This window comes from Macaca nemestrina, chromosome 9 (assembly GCF_043159975.1).
Source record: "Macaca nemestrina isolate mMacNem1 chromosome 9, mMacNem.hap1, whole genome shotgun sequence".
Classification (NCBI taxonomy): domain Eukaryota; kingdom Metazoa; phylum Chordata; class Mammalia; order Primates; family Cercopithecidae; genus Macaca; species Macaca nemestrina.
In genome coordinates, this window is record NC_092133.1 from 109,482,472 (window position 1) to 109,496,904 (window position 14,433).

The following is a 14,433-nucleotide window of genomic DNA, read 5'->3' on the forward strand; positions in this document are numbered from 1 at the left end:
ACATTTTACATACATTTAAATATTTACAGTAGTGTGAAAATAATGCACTTTACAAATGCATCATCTTCCATGATAATATGAAATGAGCATCTGATCCAGTGATATTAATGGGCTGATCATTTTGATTTCAGTATTTTGGGAAGGGAAGTAATGAACAGTAATGATCTAGTGAGTGTATTAGCCCATTCTGAAATACCTGGGACTGGGGTAACTTTCATTGACTCACCGTTCTGCAGGCTTTCTAGGAAGCATGGCACTGGCATCTGCTTGGCATCTAGGGAAGCCTCTGGTAGCTTACAATCATGGTGAAAGTTGAAGGGGGAGCAGGCACATCACGTGACGAAAGCAGGAGCAAGTCAGGCGGAGGGGGGTGCCACACACACACTTTTAAATTATCGGCTCTCCTGAGAACCCACTGTCATGAAGACAGCACCACACCATGAAGGATCCGTCCCCAGGATTCAGCCACCTCCCACCAGGCCCCACCTCCAGCATTGGGGATTACAGTTCAACATGAGATTTGGGCAGGGGGCAAGTATCCAAACTATATTAGTGTGTATTTCTTTGAGACCATTTTTTATTTAGGTGAGCCCTATGGGGCAATATTTGTACAAATAAAACTCTAGCCATTACATAATTGTGGTTGCTTGATAAAAAACAAAAATCTGTGGTAAAAAAATTGGTTATTTTTAGCTCTTTTGCACAATTAAAAGTAATTTTATAGTAATTTTTTAGTGCTATAGATGTGAAATTTTGATGAGAAAAATTATGTACAGGTTGTGAATATTGTGCATGTTGGGAAGTTTCATTCTTTCACTGGTACTCTCTTGTTCAAGCTCTCCTCCTCCCTTCTGTATGACTTATTTTACTTTTAAGCATTAAGTTGTTGTAACACAAGTTATGTTACTGTATTCATTTTATGTTGTTATAATTTGTTATTTTATGTAACTTTTGTTATTGGAACATAACAGGCTGGAGTGCAGTGGTGTGATGTTGGCTCATTGCAGCCTCCAATCCCAGGTTCAAGCTGTTCTCCCACCTCAGCCTCCTGAGTAGCTGGGATTACAGGCATGAGCCACCACACCCAGCTAATTTTTGTATTTTTGTAGAGATGAGGTTTTGCCATGTTGGCCAGGCTGGTCTCAAACTCCTGACCCCAGGTGATCTGCCTGCCTTGACCTCCCAAAGTGCTGGGATTACAGGTGTGAGCCACTGTGCCTGGCCTATTTTAGACATTTCCAATAATTCTGGTTTGAACAGATGCTTTAAAAATGATGGAAGATTGATTCTAATGAGTCTTCTTATGCACACTGACCTAAAGGCCATTTTTGTTTTACAACTTACTTTCTTCTTTCGATTGTGAAAAAGTGCATTCTTGGGCATTTGCTAATCTTTTATAGAATTAAAATTTTCTTAAGCATAGCACCCTTTTCTAGTTTTGTGTGTGTCCTACATTCTGCTTTATTTGGTAGCTACTTCCAGGCCTCTGTAGCACATAAGGTTTTATAAAGTCAGAATCACATCTTCATCATCCCTGTGAGTGTGTGTAGCATGGGTTTGATGCTTTGCATTCAAGAAGTATGTAGTCAGCCCTCCATGCCTGTGTGTTGTATATCCATGGCTTCAACCAACATGAATTGAAAATGTTTTGAAAAAAATTGCATCTGTACTGAACTTGTACAGACTTTTTTTCTTGTCAGTGTTCCCTAAACCATACAGTATAAAAACTATTTATATAGCAGTTACATTGTATTAGGTATTATAAATAACGTAGAGATGATTTAATGTGTCCTGGACGATATGTGTAGGTTGTATGCAAATACTATGCTATGTCATATCCGGGACTTGAGCATTCTCAGGCATCTGGGACCAATCTCCCACAGACACTGAGAGATGGCTGGACTCCCCTTTCTTCTCAGCCCTGTCAAACTGGCAGTGACATCAAAAGGAAGGGCCGCATGGTCTTGGGCAGAGTTGGCTTAGAGAAATAGAGAGTGTGCTTAATTCATTTCAGGTTCTAGATAATGCAGCATGATAAAAGACTATTCATATGTTATAAATATAAAATTTCAACAGATCCACGTTCATATGTGTACTTCATATTTTAGTTAGCAGATTCCTTTAATGGGTTTTTTTTTTTTTTACACTGAGGAAATATTTCACACTATTTTCCACTAAAACCTGTTTCAATTTGTATACATTCACCAAGATTGTAATTTTATATGGAAACCTCACAGATAACTTTTTGTGTCTATTTCCTCACCTGGTGTATGCTTGCTGAGTGTCCAGTGCAATAGTCTATCATCGTAGAAAATGGAGACACCCTTGATTAGAAAACATAGTTACAGAAAGCACATCTGAAATGATAACTCTTTGGTTTTTAATTTATCATCCATCTTCACATACTCTTTTTATTAAAGGATTGTAGATTGCTGCATTTTGTTAAAATCTAAGAACAAAGCTTTATTGCTTAAGAGGATGATTTAGCTATAATCTGGTAGTTATATTATTCCTTATCAACATAAAAAAAACAAACAAACATGTCCTTAGAGAAAAAAGGCTTGCGCTAAACAAATTGAGTAACCATTGGGGGCATACTTTTATTCTCAGGAACTTGGCTGCTGTATGTCTTCCTCTGGACTCATCTACAGTAAATGATGTTTCACCATCTATTGGTAATGAAATGGTCATATGTGTGTTATACTTTCTTATGCAAGAGTCAGGGCTATTACTTCAGTGCTATTCTAAGTGTCTAAAAAAGGTAGGAGTGAGTGTGTGTGTGTGTTGCAGTGATTCATTACCTTTATTTTTCTATGTTCACACGTAAGTGATTATCCTTATTTATTGGCTGAAAATTGAGTATTGATGTAGGCTTTTTAATTTTTGTTCATTTTTAATTTCTTTTTGAGACAGAGTTTTGCTCTTTTGCTCAGGCTGGAGTGCAGTGGTGCAATCTCAGCTCACTGTAACCTCCGCCTCCTGGGTTCAAGAGGTTTTGTGTCTCAGCCCCCCAAGTAGCTGGGATTACAGACGTGTACCACCATAGCTGGCTAATTTTTGTGTTTTTAGTAGAGACAGGGTTTCACCATGTTGGCCAGGCTGGTGTCGAACTCCTGGCCTCATCCTCCTGCCTTGGCCTCCCAAAGTGCTGGAATTACAGGTGTGAGCAACACTGTGCCCAGGGGATAGTGGCCTTTTTACTTCAAGTATTCGTAGCAAGAATAAAGCGTGACATAAATGGCATGTGTGAAATTAGAATGATGTGTATAAAACTCACGAGACAGTGACTAATATGTCTTAAATAAATGTTGTATTCCATGGATTATTTTCTAGATTTATTTTCCTAAACACTGTCTTTGAAATGAATACCTACGTACCACACTTGTGCATCTCCCTCAGACTTTTAAAGGAATTATTAATCAAATGAAGCTGAGAAATACTGAAGTGTCTCTGTCTACATCTGTCTGCTTCTTATAATTTGCTGTCAGTTCCTATGGGTTTCAAGCTTCTCAGTTCTATGCTACTCGTATTTGACATTTTTGGTTTTTTTTTTCTGCCTACTTACCTACAATCTTACTGGTAAATATAATCTTTTTGAACATCTTATAGTAATATACCTTATGGAAATCAAAATAGTATAAGAAGTTCTTTGAGGAGCTAGGAGAGGGAAATAAAAGCACTTCTTTACATTTCTTCACCACTGTTTTTGTATATTGCTCCATTGCCCCTTGAATTATTTTGCAAGATCTAAGTATGTGTGGGTAAAATACAACTGCTTTGCATTTGTAACTTTATTATAATTAAATGTGTTTCATCTTTTTTAAAGATGGAAGAAATCACACTACAATAGTATTTGTTACTTCTTTTCATAGTCAAAGCACATCTACGTAAATGGAGTTGAGGCCGCATCTTGACCCACTGATCATCTTGTTAAATTTCATGTTGCTTCCTAGCTCATTTAACTTGTGAGGAACAGCATTTTAGGAGGCTTGATTTAGCAATTCTTTTCAGTAAAACCATACCTCTTCTCAATGACTGTTGTATAAAGTCAGCACAACCTGTTCTAAAGAGATTTATGACACTGTAATGCAGAAAATATTGTAGAAATTATTATGGTGAAGATGTGACTTTAGGCAGCTTTTCTTTCAAAAAATATAGCCTTAATTATGGGGAAAAGCTCTCACTGTCATCCCTCAATATCACTTGGGGATTGGTTCTAGGAATTCCTACAGCTACCAAAATCTGAAGATGCTTAGTTTCTTATTTAAAATCGTGTACTAGTTTGCATATAACCTGCATACATCCTCTTGTACACTTCAAATCATCTCCAGATTACTTATAAGGCCTAACACAATGTAAATGCTGTATAGTTATACTCTATTGTTTTTATTTGCATTATTTTTAATTTTTGCATTATTTGTTATTTATATTTTCTTTTTCAAGTATTTTCAATCTGTTGAGATTCAATCCGTGCATTCAGTTTGAATCCATGGATGTGGAACCAACAGATAAGAAGACCAATTGTATTTAGTATTACTACATTGGATATTTTTCACTAGTCTTTATAATATTCTGCATTGCTGGATCACATTATTTCATTAAGTTTTTTATTACAGAAAAGTTTAAACATACAGCTCAGCTATCACCTCTAACAATTATTAATTTATGGCTAATCTTGCTGCATCTATATTCCTACAAACTCATCCAAACAGGATTATTTTGAAACATATTTCAGACCTCATGTCACTTCGTCTGAAAATGTTTTAGTATACATTTTCAAAACATGAAATATTAAAAATAGTACTGTTTAATAACAAAAATACTTAATGCTGTATGTAATAGGGTTATTAACATTTCTGATTGTTTTGTAAATGTCGCTTTATACTTGGCTTGTTTAGAGTCCACACAAAACCCACACCTTACATTTGATTGATATAGCTCTTCAGATTCTTTTAGTCTACAGGTTGTTCCTCCTCCTGACCCCTGTGCATGTATTTCAGTTTCTTCATTGAAATTGGGCTTGTTTTCTCCTGCAGCTTCCTCCTGTCTTGACTTCGCTGAATCCGTCCCTGTGGTATCTACCATGTTCTATAACTTCTGTGTTTTTTATAAACTGATAGTCGGATGTAGACTCTTAACATAACTCTGATTTGAATTTGTAATAATATTATCTCCAGGTATTGTTGTGTGGTTCCATCAGCAGATGGGGGATATGTGGTTGTTCATCATTTTGTGAGCAGCCCCTGGTAATTATTACCTGGATCTTTTATCTGTTTACCTGTTATTACTCTCATTCCTTTATTTATTAGGGGAATATTTCTATAAACAGAAACTTTTCCTTGTCAGCTATTCTTGCCAGTTAGTCTGAGTTATACTGGTCATATGGAAAATGTAGGCCAAATGCTTCATTTCATCTCTTTCTTAATCAGTTTTGTTTTTGTTTCTTTTTCTTTTTTTTTTTTTCTTCCCTTTTGAGACAAGGTCTTGCTCTGTCACTTAGGCTGGACACCCAGTGCGGTGATGGAATCTTGGCTTGCTGCCAAGTCTTCCTGGGCTCAAGCAATCCTCCCACCTTAACCTGCCAGGTAGCTGGGACTGTAAACGCACACCACCATGCCAGCTAATTTTTGTATTTTTATAGAGACAGGCTTTTGCCATGTTGCCCAGGCAGGTCTCAAACTCCTGATCTCAAGTGATCCACCCACCTTAGCTTCCCAAAGTGTTGGTATTACAGGCATGAGCCACCATGGCTGGCCTCTTCCTTTATTGGTTTTAGAAAAAATAAGTTGGTTTTCTAGGGCCACATCCTCATGGTTCATGTTTCCCTTTTTTTTTTTTTTTAAAAAAAAAGATATCATTAAGAACTCACAAATATCAACATAGTTATTATTGCAGCCGGTTGCATTATGCTTCTTACTGATGCTCCAGTTGCCCCACATTTGAATAGCCAGGCCCTTCTAAGCTGACTCCTGAGAGCTGTTGGTAACAGCATCCTTAGTTTCTGCTGTGACTGTGTTCCATGCTCTTCTAATGTATTTTCTGCCCCATACCTATAATCAGTCATTTCTCAAAGTAGCCTTGCCCCTATTAATGGGCAAGGGTATTCACAGATCACTATTTGGAATCATTGCTTTTATTTTGCAAATGCTGAAAAGTAAGTTAACATCAAGAGCACCCTGGCTCAAATTCAGTTTTCACAGCAATGTCTGAAAATGTAGTGATTCTACCCTTGATTATCCGAGTGATGTATCTTTCCAAGGGCACGAATAAACGTGGGTTCTCCTTGCCAATTCAGATTTTCCTTTATTTGGCCTCTGATGAACTTCTTACAGAACTGCAGACTGATGTTTCTGTGGGCACTGTGACTGTGTGTTGGATGAGGTCTTACTTGGCAGGTGTCGGAAGCATTGATGGGCAGATCTGCTTGTCTGCAGTAGGATGCCAGAACACAGTGACCACTGTACTTGTGTTGAGTTGTGGGATTTTGTTTTTGCTTTTTTTGTTTATGAGTACAAATAGTTAGGAAGCAATGGCATCTCAATGAGTTTAACATTTTCTGTTTGCCCCTGGTGAAACTGAGTGCCAGGAAATTGGGCTCAACCATTGTGTTGTCTTCAGTAGGCAAACTGGGGTCAGGGGCTGGAACTTGGTCACAGTCATGGTGCTAAGTTTTGAAGAGGTTTTTCTTAGTGTGGAATGTCTGAGCTTGGTCTTCCCTAACAGTGGAATCGGCTCCAGCTCTGCAGACCTTATCAATCCTGTTACCTGTGCATCCGACATTTCATCTCCCAAAGCTGGCTTCATCAGTGATCTGTGAAGCGTGATGCGGAACCATTGAGGCATGGAAAACGAATATGGGGACCTTTGATCAACATGGGGATTAGGGGAACAACAATTATTTAAAAAAGAGTATCAGGACTTAACATATTCGTATTTTATTATCTCACATTGTAAAATTTCCTATTTCTTGTATATGTTTAATAATATTTATATTAGTGGAATTGAGCATTTAAATGATCATTAAATAAAAGTCCTATACAGCTGCATGCTCAGAAAGATTTTCCTAACAGGGCTATGTTATCAGGAAAGTTTGGAGGCACTGGACCTGCTTTCTGGTCACTTTTTCTACATCTTTTCTTGGGCAGTCTTTTGATCCATTCTCCAGTTTAGTCAAGCGTGATCGTTTAATAATTCACATCTCTCTTCCTTCTACCCCCATGCTTAAAAACCTTCAGTAGCTTCCCAGTACAGTTAAGAATACTGGTATGTTTTGTTCAAGCGTATAAGAATTGTTCTGTGTCTTTGCAGCCTTACCTCTTCTACCTCATGACTAGCACGCAGGGCCTCTGAATTTCTTGGATGAGGCTTCTTCCTGCTTAACTCTAGGCACTTGCTTTTCCCTTTGCCTGGTAAAACTTCTCTTTGGTGCTCTCCTGTCTAACCTTACTTATGCCATAGGAGTCTGGTCAAGTCATAGTTTCTTCAGTAGGTATTTCCGGATTCCATAGAGTTGCTACATAATCCTGTAGCGCCTTGTATTTTTGGTGAGTACCGGAGAGTAGGGAATTTGTGTGGGTTCTCTAGATTCACCGCTGTGTTGGGAAATGTTAACATCCGGCTCTCTGCAAACCACAGAAACCTGGCTTTGTCACATTTTCCCATTTCCATGGTGTAAATACGAGTATCATGTCCGGATTCAGGCTACCAAGTTGATGTCACTGAAGGTTGAGTTGGGATGAGATGCATGGTGGCAAACAGTGATATGGTAACAGACGGAGAAGATGCATCATGTGTGTAGATACTAATAAAATATAGTAAAATAATTAGAACATGAATAGTTTTGAGTATTATCTTTGTTTTAATATAATTTAGTTGGAAGTTTATGTACTATAATTTTTTTTCTTTTCTTTCTTTCTCTCCCTGTCCTTCCTTCCTTCTTCCCTTCCCCTTCCCCTTCCCCTTCCCTTCCCTCTCTTTCTCTCTTTCTCTTTCTCTCTCTCTCTCTGTCTTTCTCTCTTTCTCTCTCTCTCTTTCTTTTTTGAGACCAAGTTTCACTTTTGTTGCCCAGGTTAGAGTGCAATGGCACTATCTCGGATCACTGCAGTCTCCACCTCCCGGGTTCAAGTCATTCTCCTGCCTCAGCCTCCTGAGTAGCTGGGATTACAGGTGCCTGCCACCACACCCAGCTGATTTTTGTATTTTTAGTAGAAATGGGGTTTTACCATGTTAGCCAGGCTGGTCTGGAACTCCTGACCTCAGGTGATCTGCCTGCCTTGGCCTCCCAAAATGCTGAGATTACAGACATGAGCCACCGTGCCTGGCCTGTATTATAATTTTTAATAATTTTATTTAACCATCAACTCTCAAAAAGTCCTGAAAATTTAATAATTCTCTCTCATGCAATAGTATGAGCCAGGAGTAGAGATCCCCTGTGCCACACACAGGTCACATTTTTTTGAATTGATTGAAGACATTGGAATAAGGTAACGTATGCATGTGCCGCCATTTGTTGGCATTTACTTTGCTTTGCATTATCAACTTATTCTTTTATAGCTTGCATGTCTTGCATTATACTAGCTTTTAAATGAGGAGAAGTATATATCACAAAGGGAAATATGCGCAAATGCAGCCAGATACTCAAGGCCACGCCAGTGGTGCAACTGATTGACTAAGGCATTAACATTGATCTAATGAAGCTCAATGGCAGGTGGTTGGCTTGGAAAAATGAATTATAATACATTAATCTTGCTTTGTAAATATATAAGGTAGACAGAAAAAATGGTAAACATTTTCTTTCTTGGAATTTCCATTTTGCTATTCATTCCCTCATTTGCCAATCATTGAGACGTGAATTATCAGAAAAACGCTTTAGTGATATTTGCCTGCAGCTACTGAATTGGTAGTTTTGACTGAATTACTTGATCAATTCGACCTAAGTTTCTAAATTGACTAAGCATTTGACTGAAAAGATTCTTCAGAAGAAAATACAGATGATTTCACAAGATGATAGTGACATATTGTTTGAAAGTGTAGATTAAGGGCACCCAACACATTTCTGTTAATCCAAGTAAATGTTTCTGACAAGGTTGTAAGAGTAAATGCCATCAGGGTTACAAAAGCTGGTGCAAGATTTAGACATTTTAATAGCCATGTAGTAGGACATTTCAAATATTATTTTCTAAAGGTTAACTGTCAATATTTAGGTCCTATAAAGAAAAAGTTTTAAAATGCCTTAGAATATAGTATTTACTTTGTAAGCAGTCTTTCTAGACAAAACAGCCCTTCTGTATTTTATTTCTAAAAATCAAAAGCTGGTAGGGCCAGAAAAGTTTTTAAGATAGAAGGTAAGCCGTTTTTGTTATAGATGAGGAAACTAGAGTCGTGCGTGAATATGAACAGCCTTGTTCTGTTTGAGTCTGTGTTTTGAAGTGTGTGGTTTACCATGTGAATTAAGACATGAGCAGGTACGAGCCTGTCTTTGCAGCAGATGATCTTCAGCCACATGCTTCATCTTATGCTAGCCCGTTGTCCTGGATGACTCTTCTTTTTATGTTGAATCAATGTATGGTAATATTTGCAGAGAAGACTAAGGAGGCGTATTAGAAATCCGTACTAATGTAGATACATTTTGTAAAATCAAATAAGATTGATCACCATCCCTACTTAATTTAGAGCAAAGGAAGGGAATCTAATTTTTCTATTTTTCCACACCTCGTTTGCTGTAATGAAAATGGCATTCTGCTTTGAATCATTTCCAAGGAAATGATTTTCAATATTGTTGTCTGTGACATTTTGACAATTAAAATGCATTTTTTAAGCCTACTGGAAATGCTGCGATGCTTTTTCTTGTTTTCCTTTTTTTTTTTTTCTTTTTTCCCGGTGGTTCTATCTGTGCTTGTTGCCTAGGAAACCACCACTGGGTTGAATTCTGTTTGCCTGGTTGTCTGACAGACTGGTAGAGTTATGGATAAAGTTCTTGGCTTTAGAATTGTAAAAGTGCTACTTAAATACTAGAAATGTTTTATCAATATTAAAGTGCTTTATCTCCTCAATTAAAAAGCAGCCAAGCATTTGTTTGGTTTTCTTAAAATGCTAAATAGAGAATTATTGTTTTTCTTGATTATTATTGAAATTTCCTGTTTTGTATACAAATTTGCAATAGGATTTGAATTGTCACAGTGAGCTAGTTCTAAAGATAGCACTTCAATAAAAAAAATGCTTCTGTAAATTTGTTTACTTCCTTGGGGAGTCATGTGCGTGTATTATCATTCTCAAGAGGGACAAACATAAACATATTTCATGAAAAAATTCACAGAGGTGTTAGAAAATGCAGATTATTTTGCCCTGTATTTGATAAGTAGAAAAACAATTATTTCTATATAACTTTTTCAAATTAAAGTTAGAAGTGTAGTGGAAATCCCACAGATCTTTTCTGAGTGATTAAAAGTTAATAGAACTGAGAGTATATAATTAATGGTTATTTAATTATACTTTTCTCTAGCTAAATTCAGTGTCCTATAACATTGCTTAATACTAAAAAAATTTTAGAGAGATGTGTTTTTGGATGATCCTGTGACCACTAGCTCCATGAAGCTGCAGAGCCCTTGAAATGAGGCAGGGGTAACTGAGGAGCTGAATCTAAATAGCCAGTGTGGCTAGTGACTCCATCATCTGGGGACTTGATGGAAATACAGAGTCTTGGGCCCCATCCGGACCTATTCATTCAGAATCTGTGTTTTTCATGAGGCCCCTTAGGGCTGATATGCAATGCTGTCTCTTCTAGAGCAATAATTCTCTTCTAGAGCAGTCTTGGCTGCATGTTACAATGACCTGAAGAGCTTGTGAAAGTAATTCTTTGGCTTCATCATAGGCCAGATTTTCAGTATTTCTGTTGGGGATCCTGGAACCAGCATTTTACCGAGTATTCCCACATCATTTTAATGACTGGTGAAGTGTTAGAACCACATATATAACTCAAAGAGTATACAAACAAGTGTGGCCTTCGGATGGGGAGGTCTTAAGCACTGCCCTGGATTTTCCACTTTTTTGTTGAAGTTAATATAGGAGTGGTGTATGTAAGAAAGAGTCCAGGCCAGGAGCGGTGGCTCAAGCCTGTAATCCCAGCACTTTGGGAGGTTGAGGTGGGCGGATCATGAGGTCGGGAGATTGAGAGCATCCTGGCTAACACAGTGAAACCCCATCCTAAAAAAAAAAAAATTACCTGGGTGTGTCGACCGGGACCTGTGGTCCCAGTTACTTGGGAGACTGAGGCAGGAGAATGGCATGAACCTTGGAGGCGGAGGTTGCATTGAGCTGAGATCGCGTCACTGCACTGCAGCCTGGGCAACAGAGCAAGACTCTGTCTTGGAAAAAAAAAAAAAAAGAAAGTCTGTACTGAGTGCTAAGTATATTATCTTAAATTGACTAAACATTTCACTGAGAAGACTCTTTTGGTAAAAATATACAAGACTGTATTGACAGGCTGGGCATGGTGACTCATGCCTGTACTCCCAGAACTTTGGGGAGGCAAAGACGTTAGCGACATACTTTGTGAATGTATAGATTAAGGGCACCCAACACATCTCTGTTAATCCAAATAAATGTCCTTGACATAGATAAGAAGCACGAGCATTTTGTTTTGTGTACACACACACTCACTCTCTCTCTCTAATGTGCCCTTCCGTCAATGTACCACTCCCCATTTCTTCTCACAAATCCCCTAATAATAAAATAAATTGCGATGAATTTAAAAGCCTTATTTGTTTGCTCATCTTAGCTAAAGGGAGCTTATTTCATTCTTAAAATTTTTTTTCATGGTCTTTCTTTTTCCCTGTGAAGAACGATTACAAGATCCAAGCATGAGATGAGTCATTGTCGAAAGAACAGTGTCTTTTCTTCCAGCTCTGACTTGCAGTGTGGTTGAGTTCAGCTTATGTGCATTTACTGCACTCCTACCGTGTGATGGCATTGATGGTAGATGTAGGTGAGAAAGGTGCAAATTAGCCAGTCTCTTGCTTTCAGTTCTTGGTGTTCCTGGATTTCATGCATACTGGATAGGAGCATGTTTCCTGTGGCTTGACTACTGAGGCTTGGATTTTTATTTCTACTAATTACTGTTGGATTAAAACTTTTGCCAGGATATCTGATCTCTGTAACACCAAGTCTTCATACCTGTAAGATGGGAATAATAATAGAACCTATTTTATGGCCTTGTTCTGAGGATTTGATCAGTTATGACATTAAGGTTCTTAGCATATACATAACCCATAGTAAATGCTCAACAAATGTTAGTGATTACAGACTTAATTGGCTTATTATAAATGATCAGGGCATGTTTACTTTTACATTACTCTTTCCTTAAGGAGGAGAATGAATGGTTTGGATTAGCTATGAAAGATCTCTGCACTTTGAAGGTAATACAAACAGACACGCAGCCATATGTTTCAGAGCCATGAAGTCTTATTGCCGCCTTGGAGCAACCAGTTGGTGCCAAATGGCCTTATTAATCGCCAGTGTGTACAGGGTTGTGTGGTAAGGAATTAATTTGAAACTGGAACAGTTAAGACAGAGAAGTGGATAATGAGCAATTTGAATGTTTTTAAAGTGCTTCTGTCATACTCCCCCTGTAGAAAATAAAGCTTTTCAACTTCTGGCAGCATCCGATCCTTTACTTCGTTTTCGTTCCTAGCACTGATCTCCTCATGGCATACGCTATGCTCACATGTGTATTCTTTGTCCTCTCCTCATCAGAATGGAGCATTCTGGAGGCATTATTGGCCTTCCAGGTTCAAACGATTCTTCTGCTCTCTGCCTCAGCCACCCCTGAGACTATGGGCGCACACCACCATGCCCAACTAATTTTTGTATTTTTAGTGGAGACAGGGTTTCACCATGTTGGCCAGGCTGGTCTAGAACTCCTGACATCACATGATCTGCCCACCTCAACATCCCAAAGTGCTGAGATTACAGGCTTCAACCATTGTGCCCCACTGTAGATGTTTGTCTTTGACAGAATGACTTTTTAAACTTCCTTAGAAAGCTTTTAGCAGGGCAGGCAAGGGACGGGGCCATGCATGTGGCATGCTGGGCTGTGGGTGCTGGCTGCTGGGAACCTGGCGAAGCGTGGCCGCGCATGTGTGCTGAAGGGAGAGGCGGCCACAGAGATAGCATGTTCCTCATGATCCAGTGCCACTACATCACCATCTTCACAGATACCAAGGTGTCTAGCATGGTGTTTGAGTTGAAATGCATCGTCGAGGGCATCCTCAGCAGCTGTACAAGGATGACCAGCTCTTGGATGTTGGCAAGACGCTGGGTGAGTGTGGCTTCACCAGCCAAAGTGCGCGGCCACAGCCCCGCCACAGCTCTGCTGGGCTTCCAGGCGGACGACACCCTTGACGCCCTGTACATCCCGCTGTTAGGAAGCCCAAAGACGCAGGAAGCAGTGCCCATGAGCAAGCCGTGCATAGAGGGCACTCTGCATGTCTGTGAGAGGCCCACTTCCACCAGTAAAAGAGATTTAGATTTAGATGTCAGGGTGCAAAAAGAAAAAAAAAAAAAAAAAAGGTTTTAGTACCATGAAGATTCATGTGCATCCCAGTGTGGTGGCGAGCCTGTGGTCCCAGCTGCTTAGGAGGCAGGGGTGGGAGGATCCCTTCAGCCTGGGAGGTTGAGGCTGCAGTGAGCCCAGATTGCACCACTGCACTCCAGCCTGGGTGACAGAGCTAGACTCTGTCTCAAAAAAAACATAAAAATAAAAAAAAATAAAAAATAAAAAATTCATGTGCAAGATGTAAAGCCCAGTTCTGACAAAAATGAAGTACGGAGATTAGAGTGGAAGTTTAACACCTCATAGTTGTAGAGAGGCCTGCTGCTGTGAAGTAATTGTTGATGGTCAACATACACTGGGGTAATTATAAAATCTCGTAAAGTGCAGGAGCTTCAAACGCACATCCTGAGGTGACAGAAGACTGGCAAATGAAATTGGCAAATTGCTAGTCCCCAGGTAAGAGAAGAAGATTACGCTTTTATATAGTATTGTGGAGTAAAGGTTATAATAATAAAGAAATAGGGGAAATAATGCTCATCGAAAGTTAACTTGACAGTTAGTGCTGTACTTAAATTCTTAACAAAATAATAGAAGACAAATGTCAAAGGAGAGGGCATTGAGCATTTAGAGAATATCTTCAATGCAATCAATAGTCAATGTCAATTTTTGAAAGACAAATTACTTATTAGATGAAGTTATAATTTTAAAATTTAATTACATGATTGTTGAACTAAATTGGTAAAGGGGAAGTGATATGAGGAATTCCGTGCAGATACACACATAAAATTATATGTGAAGAATTAATTTAGATTGACTCCCACTCAGATATTCTCATAAGGGAGTCAGCACTGCATGAAGGACCATATAGTGCAAAATTAATAATT

General features: G+C 38.8%; 1 protein-coding gene and 1 pseudogene across 28 annotated transcripts in view; both read left to right on the forward strand.

The window, feature by feature from the left end:
- The window catches only part of LOC105495968 (par-3 family cell polarity regulator), a 719,051-nt gene that overhangs the window by 319,628 nt on the left and 384,990 nt on the right, over positions 1 to 14,433 (forward strand). The window lies entirely within an intron of this gene.
- The window catches only part of LOC139356375 (elongin-B pseudogene), a 36,078-nt pseudogene continuing 21,645 nt past the window's right edge, over positions 1 to 14,433 (forward strand).